Source organism: Lepidochelys kempii, chromosome 7, assembly GCF_965140265.1.
Source record: "Lepidochelys kempii isolate rLepKem1 chromosome 7, rLepKem1.hap2, whole genome shotgun sequence".
In the NCBI taxonomy this organism is placed as follows: Eukaryota; Metazoa; Chordata; order Testudines; family Cheloniidae; genus Lepidochelys; species Lepidochelys kempii.
In genome coordinates, this window is record NC_133262.1 from 2,207,327 (window position 1) to 2,221,988 (window position 14,662).

Here is a 14,662-nt window from a genome sequence, read left to right on the forward strand (position 1 = left end):
ATGGCTTCATCAAGACCAAAGTGGGGCAGAGCATAACCCTGGGACCAGCGGCCCTCTGCGCAGGAGGGAATTTCTTCACAAGACTATTGAGAGCCAGAAACTACGGGGAACAGAACATGCCAGTTTTATTCTTGTCTCCATTTTGACCAGTTCTAGTTTCAGTTAACGCAAGGGGGGCAGTCGGTGTCAGTGTTATTATGGAAGGGTCACCGAGCGCAAGGGCTCACCCAGCGGTGAAGAAGTGATGCCCGCGGTTCAGTGTAAATCCTGACTCTGCTCTGTATCCCTTCTTTGAGATGTAATGTCTCATTATCTCCCGAATGACCCTCCTGGATGAATGTTCCCCTTGCCTGATTGACCTCAGAGTCGAGAATTTCCCCACAATGGCGAACTCGAACCTTCCCTTTCCTATTTCGGGCTGCTGTTCTTTTGCCTGCTCTCTGTTAACTACTCTGAATAATTCCTGCCATTTGTTTCTGTAACAAACCCTGCGCTGTTTATCCTGCAGACAGTTATTGATACAGGCAATTTTACTGCAGCCAACGGAACAGGCGAGAGATGATGGCCAGAAGGTCAGACCCGCAATCACTGTAGTGAAAGAACGAGCCAATTAAATCACTTGTAACTCTTTCTTATGCTGCACTGGCCAAAGGCCCATTGCTGTCCTCTTCCGAGCCTGCGACCCCAGGAGGCTGGCTCGTGTCCCCCTCTGATCTCCACCTTCCCCTTCTGCTACCTGAGCCACCTCCTGGGACCCCAGGGCTCGCGCAGAATGTGCTCTGTTGCACTCATCTCCGAGAGGCGGACAGAAGGGTTCGGGCCTAGAGAATGGAGACACTTCAATATTTTATTCTTTTATTAGAAACATGTAATAATGTACTTAGCCCAAGGAGTGCATTCAGGGGCACAGGCCTTCTGCTAGGCTAGGTCCTGCAGACACGGCCGTGCGAGTGAGTAATGGGGCTCACCTGAGGAGTCCCTACGAATACCAGCGTTAGCAGGATCAGGCCCACACAGAAGGATCACATCATTGCATTGTGCTTATGGTGCATTGTAACCGTGCGGCTCTCCCTGAATGGCTCCCTGTCATGACCCCCCGCCGTCTCAAACCCGGGTCCGCAGGATCACCACGCTCCAACCCTCCACCTGACAGCTGGAACCAGGGTCCCATGAAGCCCAGCTCAGAGAGGAGGCTCCGCCCCCGGGGTCCCAATTGGTGCAACACCAGAGCCCCTCACTGGCCCACTCCCCGGCCAACTCCCCCTGCTGAAGTCAGGAGGAGGAACAGGGTGTCGTCCATACAACTGGGCAACCCGCTGCTTTGGGTTGTTCACCCAGGACTACCTGCTCCTGGCCCTAACTCCTGATTCCTGACCTCCGACTCTTGGTTCCTAACCTCAGCCCCTGACTTTCTGGGTCTGAACCCCAGCGGGCCTGGGGACCCCGCCCCCACATCCTGTGCTTACCTTCATCCTGGCCCTGACTGTACCTCATCTAATCAAACCGCCACAAGAGCATTTGTAGTTGATATCTTAATAAATGACTAACAATCCATCAGCTTGTGATAGAATTCACTGCCGCAAATTATCTTCTTCATGGATTAATTTGGGCTTCACAGATAAACACTGGGCTCAGAAATTGAAATTTTTAGTATTACAATTTGATTTAGGAATAAAATCCCCTTCTCGTTCATTAGACAGACGAGGCATTCGTTAGAAGAAACCCTAGGCTGGGTGACTACCATGTCTCCTCTCCAGTCACTATCTGCTCCTTTGATAATAAGCACAGTCATTAAACAAATTAATAGCACATTCCTGAAGGCTGTGGGCACCTTCACAAGGTTTAATTACAACATTAGGAACCAGGACAAAGCATCTAAGTAAACAGGCCACAAATCCAGTGTGGAAAGTGAGCAAAAAGCCCCTTCACTCATGACACAGGGCAATGCCATTAAACAAAAGCCACTCGATACACGGCTTCTGTGGCTACTATCCCGTGCAGACTGCGGGAACCTCCAGAGCTCTGCAGAGGCCCACGCCTACAGGCTGTTCCCTTTGGACTCTGCCAGGTATGTTCTTATGTGTCGGCCTGTGACTTCCATTTTCCCAGGAGATGAGTCTGTGACGCCCGCCCACCGCCTGGCGTTGGGCTCTAGGTGTTGGGTTTCAGGCAGGCCGTCAGCGCACTCAGGACGGAATCGACATGCTCAGTGCTCCTCTGACGTTCTAGCGGGCAGATTGTTCCCACCCTGAGCCAGGAAGCAAGGGATGGATCCTTCAGGTGCATAATGCCTGGAATAAGTCTCCCACCCCCCAGCTGCTAGTGCTGAAATGGAGCTCAGCTGATAAAGGTCTGGTGGGATAATGATCCCCCCCTGCAGCAATCCGGAGTCTGTCTAAAGGGATAACATGATCACCCTCACCAGCTGGGTGGCCTGCACCCTCCCCCACCAAGGCAGGGGATCATCATAGAATATCAGGGTTGGAAGGGACCTCAGGAGGTCATCTTGTCCAACCCCCTGCTCAAAGCAGGACTCATCCCCAATTTTTGCCCCAGATCCCTAAATGGCCCCCTCAAGGATTTAACTCACAACCCTGGGTTTAGCAAACCACTGAGCTATCCCTCCCCGCAAAGGCATTCAGCAAGCTGCCATGTGGCAGCAATGGTTCTGGCAGAGCTGCATGGGGCCTGCAATGCTGCCTGGCACAAACCAACTGCCCGGCAGGGAACAGCAGCCCCTTGCCACGCAGGGCGGCTTTCTCGGCCCAGTGACGCACGTTTCACACCCGCGGATAATGACCTGGAGGAATCACACTAACAAGACAGTGCAACTTACCCATGTGATGTCAGGCTTGCAGCAACCCTTGAAAGCACTCCCACTGTTGCCGAGGCAGCGTGGCCAAGTGGAGAGGGAACGTAGACCTCGGAGAGGTGCATTCAGTGCCCGCCGCCGTTTCCCCCGCCCACCGTTGCTGTCATTGCAGATTGTCAGCTCTATGGGCAGAGGCCGTCTCTCACTAGCTGTGTTTACAGCAGCTTGCACAAGGGAGTCATCGTCTCATCTGGGGCAGCTAGATGAGATTGTAATACAGCAAATCGCTCACAGTGCTTGTATTTGGAAGCTAAAGTTCCATTTTTACTAGGCAGTTGGTGTGCATTAGTGACATGGGGTGGGGGGGAGCTGAAATCAGGGTTTCCTTTACACTCTCCCAGGGAACGCTAGCTGACAATTTAACAGAATAGGACGTCGTGTAACAGTCAAGGTCGTCTTATCCAGGAGCGTGTGACTTATGACATTTTTATGGATAGTTTGTAGCCAGTGACTTGGTGCCCACATGAGAGAGATTGGCACAAAATATTTATTCAGAACCATTATGGCCAATAAACTGCGAATTAAGAGGGATTTAGATGATAGTCTCTGAAAGCTGTCTCAGAGCTGGGAGAGTCTCATCAATAATCCAGTCACAAGAAAATGCCAGTGCGTGTTCTTGAGCGAAGATCGTCACCGCTCTTAAAAGGCTGCTATGGGCCACTGCAGGAAGGAGAGACAGTAGCTTAAATATTCAAAGCCACTCAGTGCCTTTGGGCTTTGCCGTGTGTTACTCTGATTTATACAGGACATAAAAAACAGTCCTCAGAAATGCTACACAAGAATCAGAAGCAGAAGTACAGCGATTCACTCTGAACGTTCACTGGTAACGCAAGAGAAGAGGATCGCGGAACCACTGGCAAAGGGAGAGAGAAAAACTAAACTCAGTGTTTATTGGAAAATAATTTCCACAGTATAATAATAATAAGCCATTATCCCTGGAAGAGAAGACGGTTGTTCTCTTGGTGCCACAATGTTTCATCTTTCCCAAAGCAAACCAAACCCGCATTAAGCACATTGGAATCTCTTCAGCTTTTTTATGCTAATCCTTGATTCAAATAAAAAACCTTGTTGCCCACAGGAAAAAATGCCCTATAAGAAATGCAAGGTTATAATTCAGTCAAGGTTTTCTGGTGATGTCACACACTGATTTTAATGGGAAAAGAGCCCTGAAATTGAATTAGTGCCTGAAGATTTTGTGCAAAATCCTTCATTGTTAAGGGGCCTTGTCAGATCATATTTGATGTGGTTTACAAGGCATCAAATAGCGTACATTTAAACTGCACAGAGAAGAGTTTATAGCACAGGGAGTACAGAGGGAGGAGGACGGCAGGATGGGAGGTGGCTGGGGACAGATCACGGAAATCAAAGGCACACATTTCCACTGGTCACTCTCATTTAGCTCAACTTTTCTACTCTGGAAACCAAACAGCTGTCTGTGCATGAATGTCAATAAAATCTCACAGCTGAAATCTGCATGCCAGGGGTCAGGGGAAGGCCCCTGGGTCTGCAATTCATTCCCTGGCTTCTCAAGCTCCTTTCTGACAGGCTGCAGGGAAAGGCCTGCATATGTAAATGGTATCCAGAGGCTGCGGGGGCTGCTGGGTGTGGGGGGAAAGGGGGGGTTAGTTATTTTGTTTTCCTGTGTTAATACTGGTCTAGCTGATGGTTTATACCATGGTAAATGCACCTGGAGATAAACCATGGTTGTGCTACACACATGGAAACACCGAAGTACAAAGCCTCCCTTCAAAGGGACGCGTATCACCGCCTAAGTCAGCGATTCCAAACCTATTTCTCATTGTGGGCCGCATATGCAGGCCACAAAGTGTTACCTGGGGTGCAGGTTGAGAACCATACTGTCCCCCACCTGACCTGCCCCACAAACCCCTATGCCCAGCACCCTCCACCCAGAGACCCCTCCACGGAGTGGGACCAGGAGCGGAAAGCCGGGCATGGGGTGGGGACCCCTGATCCTGCCATAACCCTGGACCCCACCGTGCGGGACCATGCAGCAGCTGGGACCCCGATCCCGCTGTGCTGGGCCAGGTAGCAGCCAGGACCCCAGACCCTGCATGGGGCTGGGTGGCAGCTGGCAACCTGGACCCCGCTGTGCAGAGCTGGCGGTAGCCGGCAGCTCCGAGCCCACCTCATGGCAGGGAAGCTAGGAGCCCACGGCCTTTAACACACAACTGAGCTGGGCCGCAGCTGCGTGCTAATTGGGCTGCATGTGACCTGTGGGCTGAGAGCTGGCCTCAGTCATAGGAGTTGTAAAGTCTGAAGGTGGCAATCAGGTCACTTACCTGACATCAAAGTGAGGCCCAATGAGCTGAAGACAGGGTGCTACCTGTTCAAATTGGCTCAGACACCAACCAGACTCTGTGTCCTGGGGTAAATTACTTGTCTTCCAGGCTTCACTTTGTCCCCTGTGCAATGGGGCTAACAGTGCTGAGTTCCTGTATCGACCACACAGCGATGTTTTGAGATTGAATTTGAGGCTACACAGCTCACCATCCCCTACAAAGAACATGTTTCTGAATATGTGATTTTAGATCTAGTTCCCATGGCGAGAACTGGAGCCTTGTGCTGCAAAGGTAGAATGTGTCCCGGGGTGTATTTTTTGCCCCAGGCCATTTGTAACCTGGATGGAGAAAGAAAAAGCTGGAATTTTACTGCAGTGGAAGAGAGAGACAGCACCAGTTGCCTCCCAATCTTACAGCCTGATCTTGTAAAGAACTCATGAAGATTTATTAAAGACTATTATTGCGCTTTTATAATGTGTGGAAGGAATTTAACAGAATGGCAAGTTTGTTCCTCACAGACAGCCTGGTCATTTGAATCGCAGTTCCTGGGATCTTTTTCTAATGCTCAGTTAAGATGGTGTCTGACGTTACTGTTGTGTCCAGTTTCATTGCCCAGAAGGACAGAGGCACTGTCTGAAACGTGGGATACCAACCGCACAGCGGCACTCAGGCAGACAAAATTCCCATTGACTCCAATGTAAAGAGTGCTTGACCAAGATAAGGTCTGAAGGGCTGCTGGATGTGAATCTGGGAGTTTACTAATACCATTGGCATGCTGTGGCATTTTGACAGGTTTAAATGAGGCACTTTGAAGTGCACTGGCATTATTTCAAGCTTCTCAAGGCACAGCCTCTCTCTATCCCCTTCTGATGATACTTCTTAGGCTGGCATTTTCACGATGCCTAAGTGATTTGGGTGTCAAATTCCCGTAGCTTTTGTTTCTGGCCAGCAGGCTAAATGGTCACATTCTGGCATGTTCCTTGGTATTCCTCACATCATCCGCATCCCATGCTGCCCTCCATGGCTAGCAAACACAATGCTTGGTTTTGCACCTTTCCAGCCAGCTGCTGGGACCCATCAAGATTTCCTTGGCCAACTGGCGAGTTCATCACTGTGTGCAGCTAAAATGTCTTTGTGAATTAGCACCTTCAGGCCCATATTAGCAACCACTCCTAGTAACTCACTGAGAGTAAGGAATGGGCTAATGCAGGAAGAATTTCCCTGCAAACTATCAATTACTTAGAGGGCATTCCTGCCATCCTAGCATTATTGTAATTTCAAAGCTGGTGCTTTGGGGCGTTTCGGAACAGGCTACTCAGGCTGGTTAATATGGTTCGACATTACGACTCAAACTATAAATCTGACGATAAACGTGCCTTTCCTCTTTAAGCAATGGGTCATTAACTTTAGTGTCGAAGTGTTCCCAGTATAACATTCAGCATAATTAGCACGCAAAGTAATATTAAAAGCCACACTTCCCATGGAGGAAGACATTTATACCTCTCCTTTGGGCATGGGGGTGTGTGTGGGGTGGCTAGAAATAGATACAACAACCCGCTGTCCTCACTGGGAGTGAGTTTGAGATAAGCCATGTGGTGCTGGGGAGATGGAGCATGCGACAGCATACATGTAGGGGCCAGACACAGTGGGAGGTGGAGGGACAGAGATGAGGCAGACCACGTCTGCTGATCACCAGCATACTGCCTTGCTGCTTGGTTCAGCTTTGCTTGTGGTTCGCAAGCCAAGGAAAGGCAATCAGAGAAAGATCTGTCCTGGAGGCCCAACAGGGATGTGTGCCAGGCATTGCCTTCCATGGGCACCTGGAGGTCACTGTCTTCCTTTAAATTGTCTGTTGCAGTGACGGAGCCCAGGGCGCTGTACAGTAACCGATCAGTGGCACACAGCTAACGAGCCCTCGCCACGGGCACGGGTGGAGCCGATGGCTCTAGGCAGCCTGCAGCCATTCAGGCTTGGACATTTGGTGATGCAACGGGCTCCTCAACAGTGTTCTTCAGAGAGTGGCTCGAGGGAGCCTGGCGTAACAGACAGGCTGAGCCTTGGCATGCACAAGCGGAAGTGCTTGTTTCTGGCAGAGAACCCCCCTTCCCAAAGGCTGGCTTCCTGCATGAGGACTGCTGTTCCTGTTGCCTCTTAGGGCAGGGGTCTTGTCTCTCGGCTGCTTCAGGGTGGCACCAGAGACCGAGGGCAGGTTCTTCGGGCTGCAGCCCCTAACACCCTGTGTGTTCTGGGGAATGCTCCTTTGGCTTTGACCACAGGATTATTTGGAGGCCAGGATGGGGTTAACTGAAGAACCTCCCTTGTGGACCAGCCTCTCTCTGTCCATTTCCACAGTCTTAACAAGTAATTTCTCCTCTGCTGCTCTTGCCGTCTGGAGCAGCCTTTCTATATTTATTCAGCTCCTTTCCCTCTCTTGTCCCTCTCCCTCAGCTGCTATTCACGTAATGCAGTAACCCGGAGGTTTACCTTTGTTAAGCACTTGGGGGTTGTTACTATTAAGCACTGCAGGATTCCAGTTAGTCATAGCTCCAACGTGCAGGGTGCTCTACGAACACATAGCAACAATCCCCGCCCTGAGGAGTTGACGCTCTACAAAGGCAGAAGCGAATAAGGCGGGGGCGTGGGATATAGCATTCAGAAGAGGGTGAGTACAAGTACTAGCTATGGGTTACGATTAGTACAACCAGCTAGACCAAAAAAGCTGTGGTGTATTCCTGAGTTAGAGACTGCCATTACACTTGTTCTCCTCTCATTCAATTCCATCATGTGGCCCCCACATCTCTGAACCCAGCCACTTATCTATGCCCCATCGGCAAATGTTATTCTGTACCTCTGTTAGAGTCCAGCTCCAGCAACAGGGTGCTAAAGAATCAGAGGCAGCACGGTAATTAAACTGGATGAAGATGCATGGGCTGCTCATTTGCAAATATGCCACAGATGGGCACTGTTTGCAGGTCAGTGCGAGAAATGTGGATGCTCTAAAGACTCCTCTGGTTATTGGAAAAGAGGAGGAAATAAAAAGGTTTGATTATTTTTTGTTATTCTTTTGCCTGAAAGTCACCCAGACGTTAATTGTTTTTTTGGGGGCAGTTGTTTCTGAAAAGCTACATGCTGTTTCTCTCACTTGGCAAAACACCAGCCATTTTAACTTGAGCTTCTTGTGGCCTGTTAGCAACATACAGCACAGATTCCTGTCCTTACTACCCAGACAACCTAACCAAAAGCTGCCTTGTAAAATTTAGAATTTCAAAATTCAACCCCAGCCAATCATGTGCAGGGCACAATAAACTTGTCCATACAATGGGATTCCAGCATTTACAGTCCTTTCCAGGCTCCAAGACTGGGTTATAGAAGGCATGAAAAATCCTGGCTTATTTGCGTCATTCTTACAGTGAAGAAGGAGCCCCCAACCTTAAAGGAAATTTTCACATTTCACAGCTTTACGAATTCATTTGAAAGTTACTCAGCACAATAATAAATGCAAGTAGAGCTTTGTTATTTTTCACATCAGGTGGTAAAACTGTAGTCGTGAATAAATTGCCTGTAGTAAGGGTTTCGCCATTAATGCTGCAGTAGCAGATGGCCTAATAAATATGCAGTGTTTTAAAACTACATTTGCAATTTCAGAGAGCTACGATTTTTTTTATCTCCCACACAAACTGCACAATCACCCAATATTAAACTTTTTAATAGAAAAAGTTAAGCTGCGTAACGTAAACATTATTTGATGTGCAACTGCGTTACTAGTTTAGTCACAGTTGCAATAGGAGATAAGAAGTCTTTCTTTACAGTTCATGAAAACTGCACACCACACCCAGGCCAACACTGTCTCTTTCCTTTGAGCCCTGATTAGGGACACCACATCGGTGTGTCATTCCCAGAGCAATGCCTCAGAGACGCAAGGTTCCTTCCATGCTCACTGCAGCAGGGTCCAGGCCAGATGAATTCCTTGCACCCTGGCCCACCTGCGCCAGTGGAAATGTTGTGTGTGTGTGTGTGGGAGGGGGCAAGGATCCTCTCATTCCCCACCCATATGCTTGACTGGGGGACAGGTGCGCAGCCCTCACTGTGATCTGGCACCAACACCTGGTTTGGGATCAGTAATTTCTGGAAGACCTGTAACTGCTTTGCATTGTGTAGCCAAGTGGGAAGTTACAGAGGGGAGCTAGAGTTTAAATGTCTGCTCCCTGCTTGCACAGCAGTTACCAAGAAAGCTGACCTACTTAATGATGAGAGAGAGAAACTCCAGACCCTCAGCAAAGCTCTGTGTCTATTTCCCATCTTGGGAGGGGGGAGAGGGGGAACCTCAGCAGGGTCAGTACTTTCCCATATAACCCATGCCACACAAACAACTAGTCAGATGTCGGTGCCCCTTGCTTGCTCATCTCTGAAATGAGGCAAAGCTGGACTGGGCTAGAGCTGGCTGTGCCTTGGGATCTGCTCTGCGCTTGAGTCTGCTAACAGGGGGTTGGGGGCAGAGAGGTGGACCCGACTCACCGAACTGGTTAGAATCGTTCTGGAGGTGGTGAATGTGACCAAGGAACTAACCCATCCTGTCCAGCACGTCTAGTCGTGGCTGCTGCCCTCGCACAATGAGCGACACCTCTCCATGGCAGCTGAACAGCCGCGCAGCCCAAGGCAGCTGGCATGGGCCAGCCGCAGGTTTTTACTTGCAGTGTAGATGTCCTGAGTGCGCTTTGTACTGCTGATTTAAACCCAGACGCCCAGAATGCCCCTTCTGGTGGGAGCACTGCACTCAGCCCAGGCTCTCAGAGACATGATCCAGGCCCAGCCTTGCTATCGCTACACCAGCCCTATGACCCACCGCATCAGGCTCCCACAAACCCAGCCTTTGCTCCTGCCGTGGGCTGCTGCAATGCTGAGGCCCACGGCAGCAGCCCTACTCCCTCTTCAGTCCAATTCCCCAGCCCCACTGCAGGGTTCAGCAGGTCTGGGTCAGCCCCTCTGCTGAGCTCTTGCTCATCAACTTCCCCATAGTGCACAGCAGGGCTCCCAAGAAAATCTGGTCTTGCCAACTCTGGGGTTTCCAAGGCATGAATACATGGCAGGGGAAGCCCAATAGAGCAGGAAGTTTAAAGCGCACACTGATTCCTCTGTATTTCTAACCCAGCTGCCAAAAAAACGGACCAAAGAGCAGAGACTGAATGTCCACAAGTCATTGCCCTTCCTAACGGTTAGCAAACCAGGAAGCAGGGCTGCTTCTGAAGGGGCAATGGAATAGGAAAAGGCTCGGCTTGGTTATCCTGCACCGGTCTCCAGCATTTCAGGCTGGTGAATGTGGAGGAGTTCATGGCAGTTTCCAAAGCTTCATCCATGGCTCCCGGGTGTGTACCGGTTTGAACATCTGGGGCAGGGCCTGAAACATCCTAGTTCCAGCTGTTTGTACAGCTGCTAAAAAGCAGGTTAACCCCCAGCTATGAAAACTGCAGGCATCGGCGGTACACACCCCTGGCGTGCCTTGAAGCAGAGCCATCGGCTTAGCAGGAGGCTGATTTTAAATAGTTTTTAGCGCCAAAAAAGGTAGCAGTTGAGGAGGCCACATTACTATAGCAACCAGGGGAGAAAGTGGGAAATTAGCAATGATGCCACATTGGACAGATTGGTTTTATTTTTGTTACATGTAGAGCATTGCTTAAAAAAATCAGCCCAACATATACCACAAAGACAGCGGGGAAAGTCCTTTTAGTATAGAATAGGATTATGCAAAATGATTTTCTAAAATTTTATCAAGAGGCAAGTAGTCTTCACAATCTTGGCTTTTGACAGACATGCCCCCAGATAGGAAGTTTTTCAGAGCAAGAGTATGTAATGTGACAAAGCTCTGTCCTTGCCTCCATGGGTCCCGCGTTTCCTGGAGGATTTCGCTAGCCTCAGAGGCTCACTGTGACCCTCCATGTAACCTTTCTCTGCCTAGAGACAAAGGTCACAGTCTACTGAGCTATTTTCATCATAAGCCAGTGAGGGAGGTGAGGAGAAGTTATCCTTCCTTGCACAGTCTCTGTTGCCTCCCAGTCTCAGTGATTAATCAGGGGACAAAGGGGGGCGGGGGGAAGCCCGGACTCATGCTCTACTCCGGGCTCCAGCACAGGGACCCTAATAGTATCAGCTACGGTAGCTGACCTTTTAGAAACATGACATGTACAATTCCCTGGGCTACTTCCCCCACAGCAGACCTCACTTCCTCAAGCTCCACTTCACCCTTACCTCAGGGCCTCCTTCCTTGTGCCTGATATGGTGTGTACTACTCAGCCTCTCCAACAGCGCAACTTCCTCCCACAGCTCCTGACATGCACTCCCATCTGACTGACTGGGAGGGTTTTAACTAGTTTCAGCCAGCCCCTGATTGGCTTCAGGTTTCCCAATCAACCTAGCCTTCTCCCTGCCTTCTGGAAAGTTCTTAATTGGCCCCAGGTGTCTTAATTGACCTGGAGCAGCTTCCATTTCACTTAACCTGGTACCAGGGATTTGTTTAGCCTGGAGCTAATATATTTATCTCCCACTACTTTTCTATAGCCATCTGGCCTTGCCCCGTCACATATCCCCCCCCTCTGCTCAACACCATAGACTTGGGCAACTTGGGACGCCGGGCAGTATGCTCGTGACAGACCATCAGCGTTGCCATGGTGGCATCCAGCCCTGAGCCGTATGTGGAACTGGAATGGTTGGAGGGATAAGAACCACCTGGTGACCCTTGCATTTTTTTCCTTATTCCGCTGCATCCACTGGAAGGGTGCATGGTCCGTCACAAGAGTAAATTGCAGGCCTAAGAGGTAACAACACAGTGTCTCCATAAGTCATTACAGAATCTCATGGTATCATCAGGTTTAGGTTTAGAACAATTGGACTGGACCACTGACTGTAAGATTCTTCAATAACCCCTAATTCTAACATTTTCTTTACTTCGGCCTTGATTTCTTCTCTTTTGGCTGCTGGGATTCAGTAGGGTCTCAATGTTACCTTGGCTCCGGGGATCGTGCGGATATGGTGATACGTCTCAGTCGTCCACCCTGGTTTTGTAGAGAACACATCTCGGTTGTGATTAATCACGTCGGCTGCCTCAATCTTTTGGATCAGCGTCAAGTCGGATGATATCCTCACTTGCTTGTGTAAGTTATCCTCCGGGGGAAGGATCTCCTGCATAACTAAGCATACCTCTTGATCGTACCAAGGTTTTAGAAGATTGATGTGGTAAATTTGCTCCGATTTCCCTGGCAATCAGAGGAATTGGTGGGTTAACACAAGTCAATTCCAATGACAGTCGAATAAGGAATAAGTCTGCTAGGGATCCTTAGAGTGGAACAAAAGGTCAGGTTCTTGTTTTTGTCAGCCGTGAACAGGTCCTAATGAAGGATGACCCCTTTCCTGGGAAATGACGTGAAACACAGACACCTGGATTATCCACTCATGAGCTGATGAGAAATGCCTGCTCCAATGGTCCACCAGAGTGTTCTGCAAACCTGGAAGGTGAATCGTTGTGAGAGGTACTCAATGGTGGGGATGGCTGTGCCCCCCCTCCCCCGCCATATAAAACATGGCAGTCATACTGTCAGTCAGAATTTGGATAGTCAGCTCTTGAATCTTGAATGCAGCTGTCACGCGTGGTTTGGTATGTAGGGGTGGATTAAAGGGTTCTCCTCTGCACACCTCGTTGGGATCATTCTGCCAATGTAGTGATGAAAGCATGTCTTGGGTAGGGCTGGTTCTGGGGGCAGGCGAGCAGGGCGGCTGCCTAGGTGCCTACTTCCAGGAGACGTGATACTGCTCTAAGGTTTTTGGTGGTGTTTTTTGGTTTTGGCTCAGCCACATGGGGTGTGGGTGCCGAAAATATTTTCAACCCTGGCTGGCAAAACAAACAAGGCCACTCCTGCTCTTGGGGAATCAGCACAGGGCCTTTCCATGCAGTATCTGCTCAGTGCATGTCCTGATTTTAGCCAACCCCGCACACAGCGCAGGAGTAGTCTGGCATGCTGTGTGATGAATGTGCAGGAGGCCAGGTATCTGAGTAGACTTAGACAAGTCCTTAGTGTAATCTGTGGAGTTGTTTGTAGTTGAATAACAAGTTCATGGCTTTGAACCTGTTTTGGGGGCAGACCGGCTCTGGCTGAGTCTAATGCTGCCCCTGTGGATTTTATTTGCTGTGTTGGTATTAAAGGGAACTTTTCTCTGTTGATATTTAGGCTGAGCATCATGAAGAGTTGAAGAATCTGATGGGTGGAGGTTTCCACCTGTTGTGGAGACTTTCCTCAGATGAACCAGTCATCCAGGTACATGTTACGCCTTGTCTTCTCAGATGAGCTGCTTCCTACCCTTTCTCCCTCGGCGAGGCTCCACAGTTCCCCTGGGGTCTCTGGAGTCCTCCAGTGGCCTAGTTCCTGCCGGCGCGGTCCCTTTTCCAGGTTCGTCAGGCAGCCTGGAGTCCGTCTGGAGCTTTGTGCGCAGTGCCTTGTAGTCGGGGCCTGTAGCAGCTCCCTGGAGAGAGCCTGCCATCTGCGTCCTCCCCCTTCAGCAGCCTGCCCAGACTGAGCTGGGCTGCTTCTTTTTATACTCCGCCTCCAGGCTGAGCATGCCCAGCAGAGTCAGAGGAGCAGGGCTTCCTCAACCTGTAAAGCACAGTTAACCCTTTGCAGGCTGGTGCGGGGTAGGTATACCCCATCACATATGGCTAAACATAAATGTATAATCTAGGAACAAAGAATGTCGGCTGTACTTTCAGGATGGGGGACTGTACCCTGGGAAGCAGCGACTCTGGAAAAGATTGAGGGATGGTGACAGACAATCAGCAGAACATGGGCTCCCAGTGCAACACTGTGGCTAAAATAGCTCATGGGATCCTGGGAGGCATCACCAGTGGATCCTGAGTAGGAGCCGAGAGGTTGTTTGACCCCTGGATTTGGCCCTGGTGGGACCGCTGCTGGAATCCCGTGTCCAGTTCTGGTGTCCACAGTTCATGAAGGATGTTGATAAACTGGAGAGGGTTGGTGCCTGATTTATTGATTATTAATTACATTGACCAACTAGAAATCCTAATTAATGCTCAGTGGGTTGGCAGGATCCTGAAATCAGACCCAGAAGGATTAGAGTTATTACAGTGATGAGGTCCCTGGTGTGCATGAAGGAGAGATTACACTTAGGAAAGGCATTCTGCCCGTAGAATAATTTAGCACAACTCGCAAAGCCACAAACGGTCCAACCCAGGAAAGAAGGTAGAGATAATATAAAATGAGCATCTGAGCGTTCATATATTCACACCATATGTTGCAGAAAAACCCAGAATGTTAGTCATCCTCCTTCTCCTCCTCCTTACCACCAGTGGTTGTCATCCTGACATCTCCCCAGGCATGCAGGTGGGGACACAGCTTTCATAATGTGTTACGCTAACACCAATATGCCTAATCTATATTCAGCAGGGGTTTCAGCCTGTCTTCCTTATTTGAATATCCACACCCCTCTA